At 39.8% G+C, this 27,367-nt stretch overlaps 1 protein-coding gene across 5 annotated transcripts in view; it reads right to left on the reverse strand.

The window, feature by feature from the left end:
* Positions 1-19,460, reverse strand: part of LOC150064885 (spermatogenesis-associated protein 31E1-like) — a 72,186-nt gene extending 52,726 nt beyond the window's left edge. For all 5 annotated transcript variants that reach the window (XM_090329511.1, XM_090329515.1, XM_090329513.1 and 2 more), the window contains exons 1-2: positions 19,284-19,460; positions 17,864-18,007 (exon numbers count right to left, since the gene is read on the reverse strand). The gene's annotated coding sequence lies outside the window, so the exon portion shown is untranslated. The remainder of the gene's footprint in view (positions 1-17,863; positions 18,008-19,283) is intronic.
* Positions 19,461-27,367: the final 7,907 nt, after the last annotated feature.

A 27,367-nucleotide genomic window follows, 5' to 3' on the forward strand; every position in this document is an offset into this window, starting at 1 on the left:
CAGGTGCTGTTGGCTTGTGTCTGTAATCTTAGTACTATAATCTTGGAAGGCTGAGATCTAAAGATAAAGGTTCAACACCAGGCAGTTCAGGAAAATCCTTATGTCCAACTAATCACTAAAATGCTGCAAGTGGGGGTGTGTGCGGCTCAAGTGGAAGAGAACTCAGCAGCACAAAAGCTCAGGCACAGAACCTAATCCCTGAGTTCAAGCCCCAGGACTAGCAAAAAAATTAAAAAGAGGGAGGGTCAGGCAAGTTGAGATGGAGAAAGACATGGCTAATATTATATTGAAAAAGGGAGAAAGAAGAGAAGCCAACAGACAAGCTAAAGCAATCTGGTCATCTATTTACTGGAAATATAGTTAATGAAGGATTATGGATGGGGAGATAAAGATAAAAAATATGAGTGACAGAGCCATTCTAACTGTAGACAGAGGAAGTAATGATATCAGAGGATGATAAGGGAATGAGAAGATACACTTTAATATGAAGTACTGAAACCTGGGTGTCATGGCTCACACATAATGACTGCATAGGGAAGACACAGAAAAGGAAGTATTAAAAAGGAAAAAAGTACAAAATTACTCATCTCAAACATACAAAAAAGCAGCCAATACAAATATAGAATGAAATAGTAAAAAAGAACAAGCTAACATAAAAGTTTTTATCATTTTCCTTTTTTCTAAGTTGCAAACAGTTTCTATTGTCACTAAGACTCTTCAGTAATTCAATCAATGACTTTTCTCACTGGAAAAATGATGAATAGATACAGTAAGAATTCCTTAGATTGTGCTACATTGCACTTCTGATGTCTCCTCTTTCAATGCTCCTTCTGCACAAACTGCTCTCAGGAACATTTTCATTTCTACTGCACGCAGCTCCTACCATCCTTTTCCAAGCTGTGCTCCATCCTTTTGCCTGCTTTTGTTTGCTAGAAGCATCTTAAAATGGCATATCCACATACACTTACACATGCACATGTGTGAGCGTGCACACACACACACACATTGCCTAAATAGCCTTGCACACATTGTCTATAATCAATTCCAGTGGATTCCTATGGGATCTGGCTTCTGTCTTCTGTGCATATTAAATTGGTCAGTTGCAAGGACTGGCAGAGTGACCAAAAGCTAATCACTTTTCAACTGCTGTCCTAAGTAGCTGAGTTTGTTTTCCTTCCTCAAAATTTTAAGCTGGAGATCCATAGGTGGCAGCCTAGTTGGAGACTTGAAATAGTTGAGTCATGGCTTTGAGCTGCTTTCTCATCATAGAGAAAGAGTTCTAAATATGATCTCTAGAATCTGTGCTCTGTCCCCCCACCCCACCCCCACCCCAACCTTCCCTGTCTTGTCTTACTTCATACTTGATCTCATACTTCATCCACAACCTTGGTCCAATCCCTACTATGTTGTCTATTTTCCAATAGTCTTTTTGTATGTTGTTTTTGTCTCAATGGGTGCTTAGATCTAGGTTGCTGCAGTTTCCTAGAGGGAGCTGGGGCTCATAGCAATGCTTGGCCAGACTCCAAGGCTCTGTGTTTCATCAGAAGAAATTCTATATGGAAAGTTTCTCACCACTCCTGCTTCAGCAGCACCACAGCTTCTGTGCCCCAGTCCTGAGAACACACTGCCCACTGTTACAAGTCAGCTTATGGGGGGATGATGATGCAATCAAAATTAAACTACCTGACTCTCAGCATTACTTTCTATATAGCATTCCTGCAGGAATTCAGGTATGAGAATGTCTGTTCAATCAGGCACTTCTGTGTCAAAGCATGCCAGGAGATGTTATTCAGCCACCAACTTACCAGGAATCCTTATGTCTTTATGTATTGGCTAAAATAGATTGTAAAAAAAAGATGCTTCCTAAAAACAAACAAAAAAAAAACTCATTTTAGAAACAAAGTAATTCATGGGGTCTACTGCTCAAAAGGACCTGAGCAAATAACTCCCCAAACCAAACACTCAACCCCAGGCTATTTCCAGCCTGCTGTTGGTGAAGCTGGGCGCAGCATAAGAAGTTTCTTAAAGGAAATTAGCAGAACTCAGATGCCACCAGACTCCAAAAAGAGCACAAATATGATGTTATTATTTTTTCTGGAACACGAATTATGGTTCAATTATACAATAGTAGCTCTTCAAAAGGGAGCAACTATCATGATAAGGAAGTTGTTGCATTCTTTGGACCTCGCTCCATAAATGTAGTTATTTAGCAAATTCTCAAATAATGTCTCTAATCTGCAGATATGAAACTAATTCTCCATAGGGTTATATTTATGGACAGTAATACATGACTGATAAACTACAAATCATACTGCTTTATGTCATAAAAATAGCTTCTGGGGAAGAGAGTTTGGCCTAGTGATAGAGAGCTTGCCTAGCATGCACGAAGCCCTGGGTTCAATTTCCTGGTACCACATACACAGAAAGGCTGGACGTGGTGCTGTCGCTTAAGTCATAGAGCGCTAGCCTTGCTAATGCTCAAGGATAATGACAGGCCCAGAGTTCAAGCCCCAGGACTGGCAAAAAAAAAAAAAAGAATAAAATGCATTAAAAGAAATAGCTTTCATTCTGGTTTTGCTGATGTAAAATATCAGTAACTCACTTGAGGACACTATCACATTTTTAAAAAAGCAATGTAACTTACATGTGTCAAAATCACATGCTCAGGCTTGTCTGGAACTAAAGTAGCGGGTAGTTGCTCTTGATCCCCCTGGAAGCAGCACTGACCTGTGGGGAAGAGCCTGGGAGAGGCAGCAAAGTCACATGGGAGAGACTTTTTATCAAAAGGCAAAATACCCAAATGGATCTCTAGCGAGATTTATAATTTTATACTTTCTCTTCCTCCTTCTCCTCCTTCTTTTCCTCCTGTTTTTTTGTCAGTCATGGAGCTTGAACTCAGGGCTTGGGTGCTGTCCCTGAGCTTTTTTGCTCAAGGCCACTGCTCTATCACCTTGAGCCACAGTGCCATTCCTGGTTTTCTGGTGGCTAACTGGAAATAAGGGTCTCCAGAACTGGACTGGCTTCAAACTATAGTCCTCAGATCTCAGCCTCCTGAGTAGCTGGGATTCTTATGGGATTTACCATAAGATTTACAAGTTAACCATCAGATAGTCCTATTTGCATCAGAAGGTCTCTATTGTGGACATGAGTGATGCTAGCCATTTTTTTCTATTTCATGTGCAGCATTACTATGAAAATTTTCACTTAGAACATGAATGGTATCATCGTCCTGACAGTGAGTTTAGGACTGCCACATATGGCTTCTCAGGAGAACAAATAACAAGTCTTCATTTCCCATACCAAAGAAATTAGTTCTTGCTTTTACAGCTACACATCTTATTAAAAGCCTATTATTTACTTTATGAAATTACAGTATCCAAAAGCACACTTGTAAAGTGACAGTTTTTTCTCTTATCACAGTGAAAGAATTTAAACAAAGTAAACAGCAGATGGCCTACATAACCCAGACCTGCTGTGCAAAGAGTAAGGTTTGTGTAGTGTTTTTGGTTAGGACTAAGAATCAAAGTGGGATCAGATACAGATTATCAAGATATGGACCTCATAGATTACCTAGGAAAATTACTGGGAAGCCTCTTAATTCATATGCTTTTCGAACTTCCACTAAGAAGGGAACTTTGCCAATATAATTGGAGTATTATATTAGTACTATGCTAATATTATGACTGAGTTTGTAATTACTGGATCCAAAAACTCACATGACTTTAGGTAATTTCTACAGTAACTTTCAGAAGCTTTATTTATATGTATTCCTGATCTAAAATTTGTATTTTCCTTTTCTAAGTACTACTACATAAATTTAAAAATCATTAACTTGAAAATTTGCAAACTTGAAGAAAATATAAAATAATGAACACATTAGTTCTGAGTTGCAATCTTAATAGTACAAAGAAGGATGAAAAGAAGTTTGAGAGTTCCGATAACATGAAATTCCCTAACACTTTAGTGGCTGAAGACCTATATAGGCTCAGGTCATACTTGTGTTGGAGAGAAAACATGAAAAGTATAAATTTTTAAAATTATGCACAATAAATTACAGAAATGTCCACATAAAATGAATATAAATTGATGCTAATTCAGGAATATGTGTATTGGAAGTTGCTTCAGACATTTCTCATCTTGGTAATGTATGACAGCCTCGAAACAGCTAACTTAAACCCAGCAACCGCAAGATGCTTTTAAAGCATACAAGGTAACAACATATTTTATCTTCATTGTTATTATACAGCAAGAGAAAAGAATAGAAAGGGAACAATGATATTGTGGAGCAAAATGATACTTAGAAAGCGCTGATTTTTACACATGTGTATTTGGAGATGTAGATGGCATATACTAAGATTATATGCACACTCATCCACAGACACCCACATCCTATGTGTGTTTTAAAGTATGTGTGTCTGCATGTGGCATTAAATAGAAACTACTTGTTTTGAACCAAAATAAGTAACGTGAGTTCAGTAATTTTTGCTTAATCCCAATTAGTAAATACCATAAACATCTGACAACACTAAAATTAAAATAATTAAAAGACATTAAGTTGCCTAAGTATGTAGCTGAATCATCTGTAAAGTATCTACAGTTGAGTTGGTAAAGCCCACTATTACTCCTGTCATTTTCCAATTTCTTTTGCCAACATGATTTCATCTTTTCAGTTTAAGAAATAGATAGCAACAAGCTAAGCTAGTCTCAGATTCCAAATAGCTGGGATTACAGTCTGTATCAAAATATTCTGCTTAGTAGTGTAGAAATTTCAGCTACCTGTGTGTAAACCCATTTCCTTTGACCATTTGAGCTTCAGAAAGGAAAATAATAGTTTCTACATAAAGGTGCTTATACTTTTTAGTTTCCCATACTTCAGAATCTACTCATCACATGTAAATACTTCTAAGTAAGCATGGATACATATCTGGTCTTGGCAAACTTTAGAACATTAGGAGAGACACCAATGACCACGTCTCAAGTGCCAAGTCTAGTGGTAATTTACACATTGTTTTCCTGGTTTGTTCCTGTGCTTACTTTTTGAGAGTCTACTAGTAATGCAGGCTGGCCTGCCTCAGCCTCCCCACAGACTGGGATTATAGAAATGTGTGACTAAATCTATCATATCTGCAGCTTTTTATGTGATCCAACATTCAGTATTTTTATAAACTTCCCTCTGAATCTCTGGCCCTTTAGTATACTCCTGTTCTTTTTGTTTGTTTTTAAATTATTATTATCGAGGTAATGTATAGAGGGGTAACAGTTAATTCAACAAATAGGTGCATTACTTCTCACACACTGATATCCCTTCTTATGTTTTTTCCCCATCTTCCTCCCCTCAACTCCTCCCAACCATCTTGTTTTCTCTCCTTCCCTTTCCTATTTCAAATAAACAAATAAACATATATACAATATACAAGGTAACAAAATCAGATACAGTAGCAATGTGAGATTAACCAAAGGACAAAAAAAGAGAGAAGACAAATAACATAGAACATTAAGAACAATCACTCAAGATAAAGCTCTTGTTTCCATATCATAGAGATCCTTTCATTTAGTCTCATCCTATATGACCTTATGTATCTAGTTTTGCACTATTGTAATCCTCTGCTAGTGGTATACTCCTGTTTTCCACCCAGCTCTCTGAGCTTTTGTTTGCACCATTTAGTCTCTGTTTGACACTTCCTTTCTGGAAACCCTATTATAAGTCACCTCATACATCACAAATACATTCATTCCCCACTCTGCCTCATAAAAGTCAGACCTATTCATGGATCCAATTAAATATTTCACTTAAAATAGAAATGTATTAAATATTATCCATGAATGTAAACAGAATACTACTTATCTGGGGCATAATTCTGGATTTTGGTCATCTAAAGATTAGTTTTATGAAAGATAGATTTCACATGAAGTATAACTTCCAAGCATAACTGTTAGGATGCTTGAGTTTTGTTAGATCACAAAGGATAAGTCTAAGTTAAAACAGTGGAACAATTAAAAGACTTGGACCTGGTTCAGACCCGTAACTCCATTGTCTTCTAGCTAGACCAAAAACAGCATGTGGGCAGAGCATGACCCACATTCATGGCTCTTCTTGTATCCCAATAATTGTGCCACCAGCTCCATGGCGTGAGGAATTTGACAGGGGAAAGCAATCCAGACTTGTTCTGTTATTGTCAGCAGGCTGGAAAAGCTGCATATCAGCTTTAAAGTCTGTTTACACCCCTACTATTGGACATACATCTTTTATCTTTTTCAGATTGTGGGAGTCCAGTGGCCTGCCACAAAACATAACTTTCAGCTCAAGCTGATGACCAAGGCTTTCTGAAATGGAAGTGTGGTTACTGGAGACCAAGAATTATGGAAGCATTCTACTTCTGGCAACATCACTGATTTTGAGAAAGTCTTTCACATTCCTCTCCTTTCATTTTCTCACCACCTAAAAAATTATATTGAATAATATGTAACGGAAATCTCTGCACACATAGCATCATAGCATTGCTAGAAGTGCACAACTTAGGGCTTAGAGCTTAAATGTGCACTGCCACCTACTTTTGTTAAATAAATTTTTGTTTTGTGTTGGTCCTGGGGTTTGAACTCAGGGCCTGGACACTATCCCTGAGCCTTTGTGCTCAAGGCTAGTACTCTGCCACTTGAGTCACAGCTCCACCTCTGGTTTCTCACTGCTTAATTGGAGACAAGAATCTCAGAAATCTGTGAGCCTCATCTGGCTTTGAACTGCAATCCTCAGATCTCTGCCAGAAGGCAGAGCTAAAATTACAGGTATGAGCTACTGGCAACTGGCTTAAATAAATTTGTTTTGAAACACTATCTTACCTGTGATACAACTCTTGTAGATGCTTTCATGCAAGGAATAACTACTGTGACAGAAACAGAATATTCCAGGAAGCCTAAAATATTTACTATCTACTCTTGCAGAAAATGTTTGCTTATCAACAAATCTATAATCTCTGTTTTTCTTTCCTTGGGTCTCTGGAAGTTAAACTCATAGCAAAAGCTAATTGTACATATCACTTGAATGTGACACTCATCCCATGTATCTAAAATGACATAAAAATATCTATTAATTATCTACATGGTTAAGTGAATTTTGTATCTGCTTCCTTCCATACTAGTCATTGTAGTGGGCTTCTGCCATAAATATGAATATCATACAGAATTAACAATTCTGTCATTGACAGAACATATACTATACTGGTTATGAGTATCGGAGTCATAATGAATGAATTTTATTAAGTTTCATTGTTCTGTTCAATTGCTATTCTCATATGTAGGTACCTACCTACACTACTGAGCCTCTTTTACTTTCCTATTACTTTTTTTTTCAGTAAGTACACATTACACCAAGGGGTTCTACTATGGTATTTCAGATGTGAACATATTGTTCAGAGTAACCATCTCTCTGCACAGATTTTTTTTTAACATTCTGCTGAGTTCTTCAAAATATTTGTGTGAGAAATCTAATAACAACAGATGCTGGCAGGGATGTGGCCAGGAGGGATCACTACTACATTATTGGTGGGAGGAAAAACTCATTCAACCACTATGGAAAGCAGTATGGCCTTTCCTCAAAAGACTAAACATAGAGCTCCCCTATGGCCCAGCAATTCCACTACTTGGCATTTATTTAAATGCCCAGGAACAAGGACATACTAAAACCACTAGCATAACAATGTTCATTTCAGCACTATTTACCATAGGAAAGATATGGAACCAACCCAGATGCCCCTCAGTAGATGATTGGATCAAGATGTGGTACTTATACACAATGGAATTCTATGCTTCCATCAGAAAGAATGACATTGCTCCATTTGTAAGGAAATGGAAAGACTTGGAAAAAATCATATTAAGTGAAGTAAGCCAGACCCAAAGGAACATAGGCTCAATGGTTTCCTTCATTTGCAATAATTAGTACACATCTAGGACTCTCCTAGCAGAGGATTACAATAGCTCAAAACCTAGATACACAGGCCATATAGGATGACACTAAATGAAAGGATCTCCAGGATATGGAAACAAGAGCTTTATACTGTGTGATGGTTGTTCTTAATGTACTATGTTATTTCTCATCTCTTTTGTTGTATCTTGGTTATTCTCATATTGTTACAGTATCTTACCTTGTAATCTGGCATATTTTATATATAGGTTTATTTATTTATTTGAAATAGGAAAGAAAGGGGGAAAACAAGATCGGGGAAGGGAAATGAGGACAAAAACATGAGAAGGGGTATCAATGTATGTGAAGTAATGCTCCTACTATCTGGCAAATATAACTGTAATCCCTCTATTAATTACAATAAAAATATATGAAAGAAAAAATGTTTGTGGGGCCAACTTTTAAAGTTTAATAGAAAGTGAGAAAAAAATGCAAAGGACAGAGACCTAGCAGCATGACTGATGTTAACTTGAAAAACATTTACTCTGCAAATCTTCTTTCATTTTCTGAATAATTTTAGGAGCAGAAAAACATTTGCTAGCCCACTTTAAGCACACGATTTCTATGCCTGGTAAGCACTTATTTTTGCAGAGCAAATGACTTCCACGAATTTTCCACAGTCATGTGCAAAGCCATCTTCAAACTAATTTCTCAGCAACTTCCAAACTCTTTTAGTGTGAAAATACAGATTACACCCCTATCTCCATGGAGGAAATGCTGATATGCCAGACACAATAAGTACTGCATAATGCTAGGCAGAATTTCAAAGGACATCATTTCTCTATTTACATTGTGACATTTCAATAATTTACTACTATCACCATTCATTAGACTCTTTTTATTGGAGCTCTGGAAAAGCAAGCTATCTAGACACACTGCTACTTATTTGTGTGACAAAGTTTTCTCTGTTTCTGTAGGAAGTACAGAATCTCTTTGTCTGGGTGCACCTTGTCTCATGCTGGTTCCTCAGTTTACCTCACACTAAAACATTTCAACTTTTAGGTTCTGATTTTCCTGCAGGCTTTGTACTTATCTTCTATGAAATTCATGAAATACAAATACATATTTGTACTCCTAGTATAAGTTGCTAATCATGGTGATAATATATTTGGCACATTTCTGTCTATTTTGGGTTATAAAAATAAAGAGCCTTCTAACATAATTTGATATTCTATTTCTGTAGAGATCACTTGCTGTTAGTAACAACTTTTATCATTCCAAAAACACAGTGTTGATTGACAGAGTATTTCATTTAATTTATAAGGATTTAAAAAGGATTACCTTTTGCTGCTGAACAAAACTAGCTATGTGGCATCACACATACTGGGAAGTGTGGTTGCCAAGTTTCTGATCATCAAAGGGATGAAGTAAAAGCCAATTCATTGAATAACACAGAATTTCCAAACTCAGCTAATGGACAAGATAAGTCACTGATCTGATGTGGTAAGATAAAAAGGAAAGCCAACAACTGGTAAAGTGGGAAAATGCACATTTGGGTAACTTTCAAATTTGGGCATAAATAGCAAAGCAATTGGCTATAATCAGGCTGCATTAATTTATACAATAATGTATTTGAGAGTACTTAATTAGCCCAATCAATTTAGAAATTTACTAGTGGTCCTGACAATTTTTCTTAAGGAACATATCAAGGTATATGAAATAACTGTTAAAGTCACTTCAGCATTTGCATAAAATTAGTTTACCCTTAATTAAATCTGAGTATGATTATAAAAGCCTGCCTTGGAATACATTCTACAGTAACTTTCAAATTAAGCTTTCATTAATGTTCTGTGAATACTGTAACTTATTGATTATTCTCTTCTCTAAGTCATTTTCCTGCAGCACACACTTCACAGAAGCTGTTCGAGTTCTGGCAAAGGAAAGGAACAAATTCTAGACAGCAGAGGGAATAGCTGAAGTCAGGTATTGTTTTACAATCTAAGGTTGCCACTCTCAAGTCACTTTGCCTTTGAATTTCAATCAGTCTCTCAGTTTTGTGTCCCTATATTTGCAAAAATAGCTCATAATGCGTACAACCAATTACACAGAAATGAAAAATATTACAGGCGTACTTGTTTTTCAGTGTGTGCTGGTCCTGGGCCTAAACACGGTCCTTGAACTTTTCTGCCAAAGGCTTGTGCTCCAGCAGTTGAGCCACAGAACCACTTCTGGCTTTTTCTGTGTAGTTTTTTAGAGATAAGAGTTTCACAGACTTTTTTTGCCTGGGCTGGCTTCAAACCACAATCCTCAGATTTCAGCTTCCTGAGTAGTTAGGATTACAGGTGTGAACCACTGGTGCCTGAAACTTTTACATAATAATCCTAAAGGATGCCAGGCACATCCTGAAGAGCTCAGACAGTGCCTAGGCCCAGAGTCAAGCCCTATGTCTGACAAAAAAAGGAAAAAATAATCCTAAAAGAGATCAACTTTCTCAGGTTCTTTGGAGAATAATGGACCCCAGTTTTAATCTCTCCCAAATTATCAACAGCTGAAACGTGCCACAATTAGGTGACCTCAAGTTCACAAACTCCCATACCATTACAATGGCTTCATTAAAGAGGAAGAAAATTGATAAGACGTTATGGAAGGGGTGCAAGGTCTACTCATGTTTAGAAACTTAGAAATGTTTGAAGTTAAGCCAGACTAGAAGGCACTCCAATATTCAAAATTCTCTATACTCTGTAAGCCTGGTTCCATAAAAGTCTTTACTACATCAACAAGGATGTTTTTCAGTGTGCCATTCAGTTCCCTCATTAAGACAACTCATGGCGAAAATTTTCTGTAGTCTCAGTACCCAGAAGAAACTTCAAGCCAAATTGTTGGGACCACATGCAGTAAATATATGCTTCCCTAGAAGAAAGATGTCAGTACTGCCTCACCTCTTCCCCACTAACAGAAATTTCCCTCCATTATGAGCTTCTCAATGGTGAGTTAATATTAATTACTCTGAAGTACAGTGACAAAATAAGAGTAGTGCATACACGAATTAGTGGAAGATGGCGGTGGTTCAGGGTCTTTCTGAGCTCTTGCCAAGATACTAGTTTTAGCATTGTAGCAGAAAGTTTATATCTAAAGATGGATTCCAAGTAAGCTTTAGCACCACAGAGATCTCAGTCAGAGAGGGAAGTGTCAGGCAGCCTGCTCAAGAACAAAGTTTGAAGCCCCCACCATCCATGGCGAGGCACCAGCCACTCCCCAAACAAAGCCTCCCTCCGGAACCTGAATGGACAACGATTGTCGCCAGTGCAGACCTGCCACCTACACCCAGAGCCTGACCAAGCCGCCAGCCTGTCACCCATCAGCGGCACAGACCTGCCAGCTTCACATACTCAGACAACCAAGGGAATTGTGAGTACCTCATTAGACACATTTTCACTTCTGCTCGTAGATGGGCATTGGGAAGGTAGCCCCGCCTCCACCAGTGAACAGCAGTGCCATCTTGATTGCTGGCAAAAACCCTGCCATACCAACTGGAGCCTGAGAAGTGGTGCTGGCAGTGCCATCTTACAAAAGGGCAAAGGTTTTCCCCAGAGTCAGCTTAGTCGGATGTCCACTTCCTGGTGCTCACAGAAGTAGTTCCTCTGGGGTGGGCCACTGTCCCGGTAAACAAAGGCAGAGGCGGGTCCACCCCAGGCTCTCTGCTGAACTGGCTAAAGCTCAAGCTACAGAAAATAGTCAACTTGCTCCTGTGGGACTCATAAAGCCTACCACCCTGCCAGTTAATTAACCTAGGTGAACTGTCACAGAGTCCCCAAACCAAATCTGTCAGGCAGAACTTTTTCTGCCCAATTAAGCAAACTGATTGGAAAACCCAGCAAAGCCAAAACACAGGAGAAAAAGCCTTCTTAAAGTGTTTGGATACCAAATTCAGTGGAGACACAAGTTCCCCTCCCCCATACCTTTTTTTTTCTAACCATAATTTTTTCAAATTTTACTGTTTTTATTTGAGGTTTTACTTGTTCTTTTTTTCTTACCATTTTACCCCATCCTCTTTCTTTCCCCCCCCCCTTTTTTAAAATAATACTTTTTTTCTTCTTTTTTCTCTTCTCTTTCCATTTGTCATTGTGGTCATTCCTAGAAACATACTGCAGCATTGTGTAAGCCTTGTTACAAATTATATGTTTATTGATACAGTCCCCTGCTTTTTAATGTTGGTTCTTAATCTTAGTATTTCTTGTTTAAGAACTCACGATTGTGAGGTGTTCCCCCCTTTTTTTCTTCTCTTTTATATGTACTTTCCTCTTTTCTTTATATATTCTTTTTATTACTCTTTTTATTTTATTTTTCCCTATCTCTGATCCTTTGTTCCTTCTTCAATTATAATGCATGGACCTACAGCTGATTGATGTTGACCAAGACTGTATATGTATGTGTTCAATTATACTGTAGTGACTTAAATATCATAGAGATTCGATTGTGGGTTTTTTGGTAATAAAACTGTGTTCGGTGGTGGTGTTGGATTTGTCTGCAAGTGGAGAGAGAGAGAGAGAGAGAGAGAGAGGGAAAATACCAGTCTAAAATTGGGAACTTCTATAGTCTAGCCAGCTAAAGAGCTCTAGGTTGGTTATATTTTAAAATTGTAATCTTGGGGTATTAGTCATACTCCCACTTTCAAATGAGTAGAACAAGAAACTCAAGAAAAATGGCAAATCAAGGAATAGCATCTCCCACCCAATATAGACAGGCAATAGAACAATCAATGGCAAACCTAGAGGAGAGTTCCCTAAGTGCTCTACAAATGCAATTGGTAAGCATGATCAATGAAAAGTTTGAAAATATGCAGAAGGATATACATGAACGTGATGAAGCCAAAGAAAAATGGATGAATTCATAGAATCCACAAACAAAAAGCTGACTGAACTCCAAAAAAAATGTCCAATAAGAGTAAAGCTGCTGAGCTAAAGGACTTCAAAGAGACCACTCAAATTGAAATCAAGGAGGAAAAAAAATCCATACATGATCTAAAACAACAGATGCGAGGCATTAAAAATGACCAATTGGATGGAAGGGAGATTGCCGGGTACTACCGGCAGCAAATTGGGGTTCCTGAAATAGGGGGCAGGGACTGGAAAAAACAGAAGAGAGAGAAACACATCGGGTCCGGGAGGTCTGCAGCCCAGGCAAAAACTGCAGCCCCGTTTATTATCAACTCAAAGCTTATATCCCTTCTTGAGACCAGGGTACTGCCAGGTGTTACATCCAGATGGTTAATCAGGGAACTGTTGGGGGTTACATTCATATGGTAAATCTCAGATCAATTGAACAGGAGAAGGCCAAAAAACAATAAGACAATCAAGCAATTATCTGATGCAAATCAAAGTACAGTTTGATTCCACTCTGGCTCCCAACAGGAGATGAAGAACAAAATAGAAAGTATTGATAGGTTAGACAATGTAGAAGAGAGAATCTCCAGGATCAGAGACAATCTAGATATTATAGAGAAAGTGCAGAAAATGAGTCAAACCAAATCTAGGAACTATGAGAAACCTCTTCAGGAGCTCCAAGATACGGCTAAAATGTTAAGAAACCCAAGTGCCCAAGGTCAGGCGACTGGATAGAAAAATTTATCTACAGAAAGGAAAGCAATTATGCTATCATCACATGGGTGAAAAGACATGATTCTAAAGGAAATAAGTGGCACACACAATACTGTATGATTCCACTTAGAGAAGGTAATTAGAGTTGTAAAATTCATAAAAGTTTTAGTATACTATACAAAATTAATTAAAAACTAAAGTCTGTTAGTGAACTCAAGTATTTTCTTTTCTTTTTTTTTTCTTTGTCAGTCATGGGGCTTGAACTCTGGGCCTGGGTGCTGTCCCTGAGCTCTTCAGCTCAAGGCTACTGCCCTACCCCTTGATCCATAGCATCACTTCCAGTTTTCTAGTGGTAAATTGGAGATGAGTCTCTTGGTCTTTAGTACCCAGGCTGGCTTTGAACCAAGATCCTTAGATCTCAGCCTCCTGAGTAGCTAGGATTACAGGCATGAACTACCTCGCCTGACTTCAAGTATTTTCTTACATGTAGATTAACTTATAATTTGTATATCAGTTTTTCAGCTATCCAGTGCCTTTTGTAAATTACTTGAAACATGAAATGGTATAATTCTCTATACAGTTCTATATTTCTTTGTATCATGGTAACACATCCTCTAGGAGTGACTGGTACAAAAGTGAAAATAATAGTAAATGGCAAAATAACCTTACTTCATTATCATCTTCATTTCTAGGTAGGCAAATAAATATATGGCAAAGCCAACTTGAATTGACAAAATTACCACTTGATAGAATAAAATGATAGAAAACAGGTTTTTCACTGTCTAAGTGCTTAGCTAGGCACATCTGTAATTCCAGCTACTCAGGAGGCTGGATCCGAGGATCATGGTGCAAAGCCAGCCTGGGCAGGAAAGTCCATGAGACTCTTAATTAACCACCAGAAAACAGGACTTGGAGTTGTGACGCAATGTGGTAGAGCAAAAAGAGCCTTGAGCAAAAAGAGCACTGTCCCTGAGTTCAAACCCCACAACCTTGTTTCTTGACAAATCCTATAGTTTGCCTATAGTTCATCTTCCTTAAACAAGTTGTTTCTGTCTTTCATATTCCACCAATTCGATGGGTGAAAATGATGTCTTATTTTCTGTAATAGCAGATATTTTTGCATTTTTACATTGATTAATTGGTTAATAGTCTGAGCAATCTATAAGCCATCAAATTAGTTTTCTCCTTGTTCAAAGGATCTACATAAATACGGTTGTCTTTTGGACCACAGCAAAAATTCTATCACTGGATGATAAAGTTTAAGTATACAAGACTTCCATAAGTGTCTTATGTGTTTATAGCCTAAAAGCAATTTTAGTTTCAGAGCTCCGTTAAGTTACTGAACATGCTTTCACTTATTGTAATAAATCGCAAATAACAAACAACAGAAGGGAGAGGTAGGTCTGGCATGAGATAAACTAAACTAGAACAACATATATTTATTATTATTTGGAATAAAATTCTTTGGAAAAAATTTATTTTGAATTAACACTGAAAAATACAAAAACAAATGCTAAGTACATCCTTGTAAAGAAAAGGGGTATAAATACATTAAATCTAGTTAAATTGAATTATATATTTGAGATATATATGTCATACATAGCATTGCTACATGTGTCATATATAGTACTGATACATATATATGTGTGTGTGTGTGTGTGTGTGTGTGTGTGTGTGTGCGTTAGGATTGTTTTACATAAAAAAAACTCTACCTAGCCTGGCTCATGCCTGTACTCCTAGCTACTCAGGAGGCTGAGATCTGAGGATCACAGTTCAAGGCCAGCTGGGGCAGGAAAGTCTGTGAGACTCATCTCCAATTAACCATCAGAAAACTAGAAGTGGCACTGTGGCTCAGAGTGGTAGAGGGCTAATCTTGAGCTGAAGAGCTTAGGGATAGCACCCAGGCCTAGAGCTCAAACCCCAATACAGACAAAAAAAATTCAACCTATATAGTTTTAGAAGTTCAAATATTTTTATAAGATGGATAATTAATGAGACTGAATTATGGCTTAGAAAATAACAGAATGTTACCATTTATAAAATATTAGTGCTGCCATTACTCTAAACAGAAGGAATCCATGAATAAAATTTAAAATTTCTATAAAAAGAGCCTAGGCTAAGTAGTTAACTATCAATCAGCTAAGAAACTATCTGGAACTCAGGGCCTAGGCATTGTTCTTGGGCTTTCTCAAGGATAATGCTCTACCATTTTAGTCACACCACCACTTCTGGCTTTTTCTATATATGTGGTACCAAGGAATCAAACCCAGGGCTTCGTGCATGCTAGGTAAGCATTCTACCACTAGGCTATGTTCCTGGCCTCTATTTTAGACAATTGCCAGATACATAGAAGATCATAGAAGCCACAGCTAAATGTGATGCTCCTACTCTAAGAGTTCAAGTACAATGAACAAAAAGTTATCATAATTATTGAGAAAAATAAATGGTTATGTGATTTGCAATAATCATTTAAAACACATAAAGAATATCCACATATATGCATATATGACTGTGCAGTTATCTTCTTCAATGTCTAAAATTGTCATAGTTCTTACATTTTAATAAAGACAAGAAAATTTTCAGAAATGAACTACACACCTGTAATAAAAATTAAATAATAAAACCAAAAGGATTAACATCATGACTTCACTAAATGTATTTAGTTTTCAAAATTCTGGTAGCCTATATGAGTCCCATCTTATTCACTGATTTTATAGTCATCCTGGAAGATATTAAAGCTAAATTAAAGACCCTAAGCTGGGCACAGTGGCTCATACCTGTAATCCTAGCTACTCAGGAGGCTGAGATCTGAGGATTGTTATTCAAAGCCAGAGAGGGCATTAAAGACCTTGAATCTCTTATCTCAAATTAATCACTAGAAAAATAGGAAGTGGGGCTGTGCCTCAAGGGGTAGGGCTGTAGTCTTGAGCTAAAGAGCTCACAGATAGGACCCAGACCCAGAGTTCAAGCACCATGACCTACAAAAAACCCTAGACAAAAATGGTTGTAAGGAATAAAAGATCAAAACAGTAAACTTTACAAAGATACTTGCTATATAGTATGTGAATATTTTTGTTTGTTATTTGTATTTTATGTAAATAAAGCTTAGTGATTCATGTTACTATATGTATTTGTGGAACAAAAATGGATGGTCATATATAGTTTTTGAAGTTTTTAAAATTTTTATTTATCTGATTTATTCTCTATTGATTATATTAATCCTTTTCCATGATATGTACCCTACAGTGTAGTCTTAGGGATACTTTAGAGTTTCTATTCACACATTAATGTGAAAATACATTCAACAGGAATATCACATGTAAATGATCTTTTCATCCAACTTTGCAACCATTGCATAACAACAAACAGCACACATTTTTTTCCAGCTATACTAGCTGAAGATTTAAAAATATTTCAAGTAGACATTTTTTTTTTGCCAGTCCTGGGGCTGGAACTCAGGGCCTGAGCACTGTCCTTGGGCTTTCTCAAGGCTATAGCTCTACCCCTTGAGCCACAGCACTACTTCAGGCTTTTTCTATGTATGTGGTACCAAGGAATCAAACCCAGGTCTTCATGCATGCAAAGCAAGCATTCTACCACTTGGCCAAACTCCTGGCCCCTCAAGTGGACATTTTTTTTTTATTGTAAAGGTAAATAAGAGTTTCTCAAGTCTAAAAGTTGCATCATCATTCAAAAATCAAGATTATCCTCACTTATCAATTACTTTGTATCTTCTTGAAAATGTTTAGTCTGAGGCCAGGATTAAATCTCAGTACCTGATGCTTTCACTCAATGGCTAGCACGCTACCAACTGCACCACACCTGAAACCTGGCAATTACTTTAAACATACAATTTTACATCAACAATATGGACCCTTTTGTAGTATTCTGTGAGTCTCTTCATAAATGTTTTGAAAAGCCTTTTCTATGGCCCTAACAAATAAGTATTCAGCCAATCTAATCTGGAGATGAAAAGGAAATGAGAAAGTATATTTGAATATCTTACTTTGACTCATCTTAATACATAGGCAAATTTCTCTATATCCATCAGTTACGTTTGTGTTAGAAGTATCATTTAAGCTAGAAAATGAAATAATTCTAAAAACAGAATTTAATTTATACACACACATACACATCATATATTCATAGGTGTTCCATTTAAAGGGTGGACATTATTTGATTTTTTTTACAGAAAAATATTCCAAAGATTGAGTATATTTTCCTAACAAATGATAAATTCACACTAAAATTTAAAACATGGCCATTTGCTTCTTATTTTGTTTTTGTGTCTAACTAATGTTATTGAATACTAAACCAAAGCCAAAAATTTTTGGTCGTAGAGCTTGAACTCGGGGTCTGGGCACTGTACCTGAACAGTTTTGCTCACAGCTCCCCTTCTGGGTTTCTGATGGTTAATGGGAGTCTCACAGACTTTCCTTCCTGGACTGGCTTCAAACCTCGGACCTCAGCCTCCTGAGTAGCTAGGATTACAGGCGTGAGCCTCCAGCACCACCTAAATCAAACATTTTTAAAGTCAGAGTGGGCTTTTTACTTCTTATTAAGTCCTCCCAGTTTAAAAAATAATGGCCCTTTCCCTTTTATTTTCCCTCCATACACACATGGTCCTGTCTAGAATTTCCTGCCCAGCACCTTTTTCCCAGATAATTGGCACATTGAGGGCAGTGGGGTTCCCCCAGTCTCCAAAGTTACTTCCTTGTCCTCTGAGGTCACTTCTACCTCCACTGTGGCCATACTTCCTTCAGCCTTCCATTGAAACCACATCTCCTTTTTACCCTCTCCTTATAGAACCTCCAAAATCTGGAATGTTAGGTATGCCTAAGAAAAGTGGCACCTCCCATTTGTTCTTCCTCCTTGCCCAGGTGGACCTCCCTACAAGTCCCTGCCCAGCAACTGTAACAGGGGTAAGTGGCACATCTGGGGGCACTGAGAAGTCTCCTAAGCTCTGAGGTCACCTCCCCATCCATTGTGGCCACACCTCCTCTCATACTTTGCTGTGGCCAAAACTCCTTCCTGCCTTCTCACTATATAACCTCAATCCCTACCATAATTCCTCTTGCTTCACACCTCCATCTTGTGTGGGCCAGCAGGTTCAGATCTACTCCTTAACTCTCCTCTGCCTGATAAGTCACAGAGGTCTCCTTTCTCCAAACCTTACTTAATGTTGCCAAAACCCAGGAGGGGCTAGAGTCAAGAGTTACTGGACACCCTCCTCTCGCTGAGCATACACCTCCTGGCCCCTCTGTATGGAACCAAACTGCGTAAACAGCTCCACACTGGACCTCTTACCTTTACCACTGCTGGCCTTGCATTATTACACAGTCTCCTGTCTCCAGCTGGTGAGTGATTCCCATCCACAGGTCCACCCAGGAAAAATGGCCCCTTTCCCTTCAATATCCCTCCATGCAAACGTGGCCCTCTCTAGAAGTTCCCGCCTAGCACCTGTAGGTTTCTCCCTGGGTCCGTGAGGTGACTTTCTCATCCTCTGTACCTCCTCACATCTTCTCTCTCTATAACCTCAGTCCCTGCCATAGGTTCCCCCTCTGCACACCTCCACCTCCATCTTGTGGGGGCAGGCGGTTCAGTTCTGCTAATAAACCCTGTCCTGCCTGAACCAACCAGTTGGAGGTCTCCTTTGTACAAATCTCACACGTCCGCTGTTCCAGGACTAGGAAATAAGTAATATTTCATTTGCCTTTATAGGTGGTCTGCTTGTGTCTACATTAACAGTGAGCTCAGCAAACTCAGTGGTAAAATGGAAGTGAACCAACCTTGACGGCCTAACATGGGCCGTCATGGAGAGTGTCATCGGCTCAGACTGAGAGAACGGTGGCTTCTGGGCTCCTTTTGACCCCAATCTAGCGAGAAGAAAGGACTGTCTCCATCCAGGAACTGGTGGCAGCGGCCGGGAAGGGGGTGTGGCCAGGAAACAGGAAGTGACCTCAGCAAGGGAGCGGAAGCTGGTTTCTCGGGGTGTGCGCATGTGCATGTGCGGTGGAGGTGACGACGCTGCGACCTGGTCCGGAAGGTGCGTGGTGGTGCGAGTATTCCCATGAGGAGAACCGGCGCAAACCCCTTGGGAGTTGCTGAGACGCGATCCTCCCCCTTCCTGCTCCTGTGTTCTAAGTCACAGCCTCCCGCATGAGTGGTGCATCATGCAGACACTACGTCCCCCTCCGGAGGCCCGGTCCGGACCTTCCTGCCTATTCCAGGTAAGAGCCTGGGTTCTAGTGGGGCCGAGGCCCAGCCTGGCCCAGTGCCATGACCCTGCCCTGGACGCACTGCCCGTCCTTCTTCAGCGCCCCTGGCAAGTCCCGGGCTTCCACGCCCCTCATAGTCTGGGCTGGGCCAGACTGACGGGGAGAGGCAGACTTAAATGGATTCCCCCCTCAGGTGTGTCCCTGCAGTGGGCCAAGTGGATGGGTGGGAGTCCAGCAGGTTTTGCCTCTGACCTCTGGCCATTTTTTTTTATATACTGTGCAAATTTGAATTTCTTGAAACATCATGTTCACCCATAGTTTTTACCACAGTGTGAAGACTACAGGTGTGTGAAATTCAGTCAGCTGACTACAACTGTAGTCCCACTAGTTGACGTCTGTGTGCGTGCACGCTTATGCTTCTGTCTACTCTTCTGGAGATGCTAATGAGAAGTGAACTCAAGACAGCAATTTAGAATGCTGGTGGAGATAGCGTTACAGGGATCTGTCTTTATTTTCTCTGTGAAAGATCTTTCTATAAGAGAAAGTTTAATCCAGTGTGGATTGAGAAGGGGGTAGTATGTTTTGTTGCTGATGTAATACCATCTTATTAATCCATAAATGAACTATTGGGCCATCTTTAACTTGTGGGAAGGTGAGATTCGCTTTTTGGAACTAAAAAAAGTGATACAAAAATCAGTCTTCCTTTACTTATAGATTTAGGATTGCCCTTCAGCCTGTTTCCAATATTTAATAATTAGCTTCATTGTCTTGATTATTGTAGTTTAGATTTTTCTTCTAATAATTATTCATTCTTTGAACTTGGGAGGCACAGGCAAGAGGTTTTGAGATTACATAGTGTATAGATGAGTGCATGTATTTGTGGGTTTTTGTATATATTTATATATGTACACACACACATAGATGCATACACACCCACACAGAAACTTACACTTAAAATGGATTTGATTACATCCATCACAGTGGTCTATCTTTGGTAATATTGTGTTGGCATTTGGCAAGGCAGTGGTGACTTTTGTTTTCTTCTTGATACTATAAAACAATCTACATAGTGATGAAAATTGTATTCCACCTACATTTTTGTTCATTCTTTCATGATTCTTCAACATTCTGTAGATGAATATAAACTTGTAATATCCCTCCCATTCCCTTCCTTGTCCCTCCCCTCACTCATTCCTGAATGTCCCATATAATGGTTTTGAGACTCTTAATATTCTTTTCCTAAATATTTTGGGCATATAGTTGTAGGGTAGCTCTAGGAACCCCGCTGCTTGCCACCTGTGCTTCAGCATGTACACACTCAGTGACACAAGCAGTCAGGAGCCAGAGGGCACCTGACCCCTCCTGCCTGGAGCAAGTGGGGCGTGTCTCAGGACATCATTGGCTGACAGTCGCATTCAGGACGTCCCCATTTGATGATGTCACGGCCATGGCTCCATCTGTATTTAGCGAGCGTGTTTTCAAAAATAAAGTTAGATCTCCACCGAGAGTCTAGTCTCCAGAATTTGTGTTCCAGGGATAATTCATGGGCTCCGTAGCCACCTTACCCCCCTCCTAGACATCCGAGAAGAACCCCAACAACTCGTGCGCAGATGTGGGGCACGACTAGCAGGTAAGTGGATGTCTTCAAGCAATTATGTGGAAAGGAATCTTGGAGAACAGGCACCTTCACTTTTCTGACAGAAAGCTTGAGCAATTTTATGAAACTGTTCCGTCTCTCTGCCTGTGGGGGATTGCAGGCAGGATACAGGATGAGTCCATGTGGGAAAAGGTAACCCGGCAGGGTCAGAATTTCTTCCCCATCATAGCCGCCATTCTAAGTTGCCTCTGGGGTTCAGCCACCTTGGCTCCGGCACTGGTCACTGCTGAGACCAGGACCCCCCTGGAAAAATGCTCCGTTGCCCATGTACATAAAAGTGCGATCTCACCCGCAATGCCTGTGGCACCCATAGATAAGGGACCGACCACCAACCTTGCCAACCCGCCCCCGTAGATAAAGGCGGGGGCCAGCAAATTTATCCATCTCTGATTGATCTCAAGCTCAAAAATGAAAGCAGACCTCCCCCATATCCTGGCGGGTCCTTCATGGAGGTTCCCTTATGCCCCTCGGCCTCCTCAGGAACCCCCTGGGGTGGGGAGCTCTTCCCTCAGTAATCCTTTCCCATCCTTCCTTTATTTGAGGCCAAGTTGAACCCTCAACATGGCCTTCTGCAAGCATTCCTGGTAATTGTTACTCCCCAGGCTTCCTTTATCCTCAGTCAGACAGCAATCCGCCCCAGTGGATCTGGGAACCACATAGCCTAGAACCGCTTTAATATTGGAAGATTTATAGAGGAACAGCTTCAGAACTCCCCATTTTTGTTAGGATCAGGCAAATACAGGTTTCAAATATAGGTTTCCTCATGATCTCCCCGCAGTAAATATATGCCCATGGGAGCCACCCAACCAGAGCTCCCAAGTCTTTTATCAATTCCTAATAATTCATATATTTATGCTATTGAGATAAAGGATTGCCTTTTTCTATAAGCAGTGGTCTTCCTTTACCGCTGCTCCTATTACAACCTTTTTCAGAAAAGATGCCTAGGTTAAAAGCGAAGGCCTCCGGAAGTAAGTAGAAGTTGGTTGACCCCCCTGTATGTCTGTATTTTTCTCAAAAGTGCACTGTGGCCTAAAACAGAGTACGGTTGAGGGACAGCTTGACCCCCTTCTAGGGTTCTTGTCGATAACAGGGCACATCTGAGAGTATATGTGGGTTCGAGTCCCACCGGCAAGACATGTATTTACCCAGCCCAATTTTCTTGTTTTATGTTCCCTCTTGCTTCAGAATGGCCTCCGCTGGTTGGCTACCAGGGAACGGAGATCTCCACTGGGGAGGCGCCCCCTGAGTTCAGGGCCCCATGGTCTTTTCTGTCACTCTGATAGTTTAAAGCCAGGCATGCCATCAGAAGTTTGGGGGTTACTTAAAAGTCTCTGCTTCTCTGTCTTGTTCATGATACATGTTTTTTCCTTGGGCCCTTGTCCGGTTTTGTCTTTGAAATTGGTACTACTCCTAAATATGGATCCTTGTGGTTTTTGTGTGTCTGCGTGCACATCTTTGTTATCTATTTGAATCTCTTGAAAACTTCAGAAAATGTACGGCTGATAATTTTGTGCACTTTTAGATGTTTGAGTGTGAATATGTGAATGTGTGTGAGCGAACATGTTCGAGATTATACTTGCATACAAGTATACAAGTTTATACTTGAAACTAACATACAAAAAAGGGGTAGTTGGTTAAATCTAAGTCTAAACTCCAAGCAAAGTCAAATGCCTTCAGGTATTATTGTATTGTTTTTTTTTTTTTTTTTTTTTTTTGCCAGTCCTGGGCTTGAGCTCAGGGCCTGAGCACTGTCCTTGGACTTTCTCAAGGCTAGAGCTCTACCACTTGAGCCTCAGCACCACTTCCAGCTTTTTTGTATGTATGTGGTACCAAGGAATCGAACCCGGGTCTTTGCACTTTAACCACTAGGCCAAACTCCCGGCTATTGTATTGTTTTAAAGAGGAACTACTTTAAATATAGTATTGTAATATATAGAGCTGTTTACATTGAAAACATTGCATTCTGTTTAGCAAAAAGGCATCAGAAAACTTGGAATTTATTTCCTTGAGCTTAAATTTGGAGATAAGTATCAAAAATTTAAATGTGAATGTATCAATTTCAAAAACTTTGCTGTCTGTTTTTTAGAAAGGACAGGGCTTCATCCTGCCTCTCCCTTGCAGACTGACACTGGAAATCTGATGGTAAAGTGGGTGATGTGATTAGTATTTCTTAAACTTGCCCCCTAAAATGTATTAAATTGGGGAAAAGGGTTTTAAAAAGAGTAAAAAAGAAAATTAGGGCTAGCAAAATGATTGTTTAATTGCTATTTCAGTTCACCCTTGTAAGTTTGTAACAGTCTCCAGCAGTTCACCCTTGTATGTTTGTAACAGTTTCCAGTGGGCCCACAGAAAAGAACTGCAGATTCTTATTCAGATGTAAATTTAGCCCTTCCAGGTAAGATTATGCTTAGAGAATCCCCTTACTAATGCCTGTGTTACTAGGCAGAAAGTTGTTAGTATAATAGTAGGTAGTTAAAACCTAAGGTTGTCAAAATTATGGGTAGTTTACAATCTTAATTTTGCTCTAAGCCTTAACTGAGCAGATTTGGGGTTGACACCAGCCACAAATTCAGGAAAGAAGCTTGTGAACCTGAGGTTATGTGCCTATGAATCTGTAAAATAGGCTAAGCTTTTAGGGTCCTGGAGACAACGCCCCTGAGTCAGCTTGAAGAAGTTACAGAAGATGGATCTTCGCCCAGATTCCACTCCTGGGACTTTAGCTAGCCTACTCTTGGCCACAGGCCCCCTTAAAAAACAAATAAAAATGGGGGGATACAGATACCTAAGGCATTAGGCCTCAAGATAAGCTCGTTGATGCTTTATTTACATTGAACTTTTAAATTTCAAATCTAAAGGATTCTCCACTGCTTATAAGCATTGGAGCACCATGCTACCTCGCCCAACCCACCTGCCCCTTGTCCAAACACCTGGCAGGAGCCAGCCCCTCTGTTAACAATGGGGACTCATGTGTGCCTTTATGAGACGTGGACTGGGAACCCTATGAGGTTGGCCCCAGCCCTCACCAGGATGTACAGGTGTAGACCAGAGAATAGAAGGGCTTCCTTTGTGATGTTGGCTGTCCCTACAGGTGAATTACCTGAAGAGCTAGGGTGGTAGTCAGTAACGGTTAAGAGCCCCAGAGGGGGACAGCCTAAGACAGACACACTCTCGAGTAAGGCAAGCACCTGCTAACTAAGGGGGAGATGTGGAGCACATCACATCAGGGAAATGGAAACCTATGCTGTAAAAGGAGGCCTAACTTGTGGCCCAGTGCTCACCTCCTGGTCTTGGGACCGCACCTGGCTGAGATGGCACCCGATCAGAGGGTGTGGCTATGGTTTGTGATGTAAAATAAGGCCACCTCTCAGATACGCCCCGAACCCTTCTGCCCTCTTGGACAGCACATGATCCGCCTTCTTTGCATAACTGTTAACTCTCAAGTTTCAGGAGCAGGCCTGCCACCACAAAATGGCCTCCGACGCCAGCTGACCTAAGTCCTACCTCACCAGTACGGCCCAGGACCCTGACCTATCCAGAAAAACTGCCCTGGATGACTACTAGATATGGATGCCACAGACACTATCCTCAAACTATGGAGGCCCGGAGTAATAAACTTGACTCCCAAGCAGAGGACCGTGATTATGAACAATTATCTTTCCTCAAAGCATGCTGGGGAGGACATGGGGGGCTCTGATTCTCATTTACCTCAATCCCATCTGAAACCCACCTAGCCCTAGTCCTCTTTGGTCCACCAAGCTCATTTCCACAGCAGCAGGACCCATGTTTGCTTTAGCTAAATTGATTGAGTTTATCCAGGCTTTCCTGGATACTGTCTAGCTAATGTCTTTGCACACCATTTAGGCTCCATCCTACATTCCATTATTAGTGTCCATAAGTCTGTGAACCAAATGGTAAAATGCTTGCCTAGCAAGCATGAGATTCTGAGCTCAAATCCCAGTACTATAACAATAATAATGATTTGAGAAGGTACTTTTTTTGTGTGTGCAGTACCTGTGCTTGAACTCAGGAACTCATGTTTTCACTTGGTTGTTTTGTTCAAGGCTGGCCCTCTACCATTTGAGTCAACCTCTATTTCTAGATTTTGGCTGATTTCTTGGAGATAAGAGTCCTTGAACTAAAAGCTTTAGATTACAGCCCCCTAAGTAGGATTACAAATATGAGGCATCAGTTCTTGGCTAAGAAAATAAGATTTTTTTTTTTTTTGCCAGTTCTGAACTTGGGCTTAGGGCCTGAGCTTTGTCCTTGGTTTTCTCAAGGCTAGAGCTCTACCACTTGAGCCACAGCACCACTTCTGGCATTTTTTTCTATGTCTGTGGTACCAAGGAAACAAACCCGGGTCTTTGTGCATGCTAGGCAAGCACTTTACCACTAGGCCAAACTCCCAGCCCCAGAAAATAAGATTTTTGCACCTAGGATTTTGCTTTTCTTCCAAAGAGATTCTAATGACTTCTATATGTATGATAAGGGAGGCTGTGTTTTAGATTACTATGAGATCTTCTGTGTTCCAGGTGGTTTTCTTAGAAGTAAGCTTTCTTTAGAGAATGTCCTGATATTTACTTCTCATAAAGTGATAATGGTAATTTAATGTTTCTTTGTTTTTTGTTAGTTCTGGGGCTTGCACTTATGGTCTTAGGCATTGTACTTGAGCTCTTTTTTGCTCAAGGCTAGCACTCTACCACTTTGAGCCATTGGTTTTTTGGTGGTTAATTGGAGATGAGGCATGGGGCCTTTTCTACCAGGGCCAGTTTTGAAGCTGGATCCTCAGATCTCAGTCTTCTGAGTAGCTGGGATTCCAGGCATGAGCCATCAGCATCAGCTCATGAACTTTCTTATAAAATAGCACTACATCTTAACAGAGGGATCCTCCTTTCTAATAAGATAGTCATCTTTAATAAAACATAAAGCAGGGTAACAACAAACTTCAATATTATCCATACTTTTTGAAGTATTTGAATTTTCTTTTTTTTTGCAGTGTTGGGGATTAGAAGTATATAAGTGTTTCAAAGAAAGAATTGCTTGGTTTGTTTAAAGTATTAAGTCTGCATGATTGAGGGATTCTCCTATAATTGCAAAAGTGGGATTTATTGCTTCATAAAACTGCCACTGGGTGGTGCCAGACATCGTTAAAGTATGCTGACATTGAACTGAATTAGAGCTGTGTGGCTCTCTTAAGTGCTCTGAGCACTGGATTATTTTTCTCTGGGTGGGTATTTAAAGATAGGGTTAATGAAGGCCCGCCAAGAGCCTGGTGTTTGAAAAACAACTCTTTAGACTATATTTGATCAGAAAAATTAATACCAAAAGCTCTATCCCACTCATATCTTATTAAGTGCATACAGCAGCACCCGGTTCTATGTGTACGTTTACTTGTTAACATTATATCTAAATATCTGATGGATGGTGGCAAGCCAACAATTGTAGGGTGGCAAGCCGGCCTACAATTCTGTAGGAAGAGGGCTGGTCTGTTCAGTAAAGTGTATAGATAATCTGTGGATTTCATTTTCCTGGTCCATTAGCAAACATTAGCATGAGTAGTTAAGAATATCTTGCATTAAAATAAGTGTTAATTATACTTTACAGCATATAAACATGATATTTGATTATAATATTACCATCCAGGTGATCTAGATTATGCCTTTGTAATCTTTTTACAAAAATGTCCATTGCACTAATTATGTAGCGTTCAGAAATTATAGTAATAGTTCAGATTCCTGGTAAAGATTTTTATAAACAGAGGTTTCTTCCCCTCCTCTGTGCATGAATCAAATTTGAAATCATTGTTCTAGAAATGTGCAGTTAGAAATTTATTTTAGAAGATATAGAAGGAGCAGAAATTGTCCCAGCAATGCTAGGGGTAGGGGCTGGTGTTTCACAACTATAATCCAACCTACTCAGGAGACTAAGAACTTCGGATCATGATTTGAAGCAAGCCTTGGCAGGAAGGGCTGTGAGACCTTTATCTCCAGTTAATCAGCAA

This window comes from Megascapheus bottae, chromosome 3 (genome assembly GCF_031878675.1).
Source record: "Megascapheus bottae isolate mThoBot1 chromosome 3, mThoBot2.hap1, whole genome shotgun sequence".
Taxonomy (NCBI): Eukaryota; Metazoa; Chordata; class Mammalia; order Rodentia; family Geomyidae; genus Megascapheus; species Megascapheus bottae.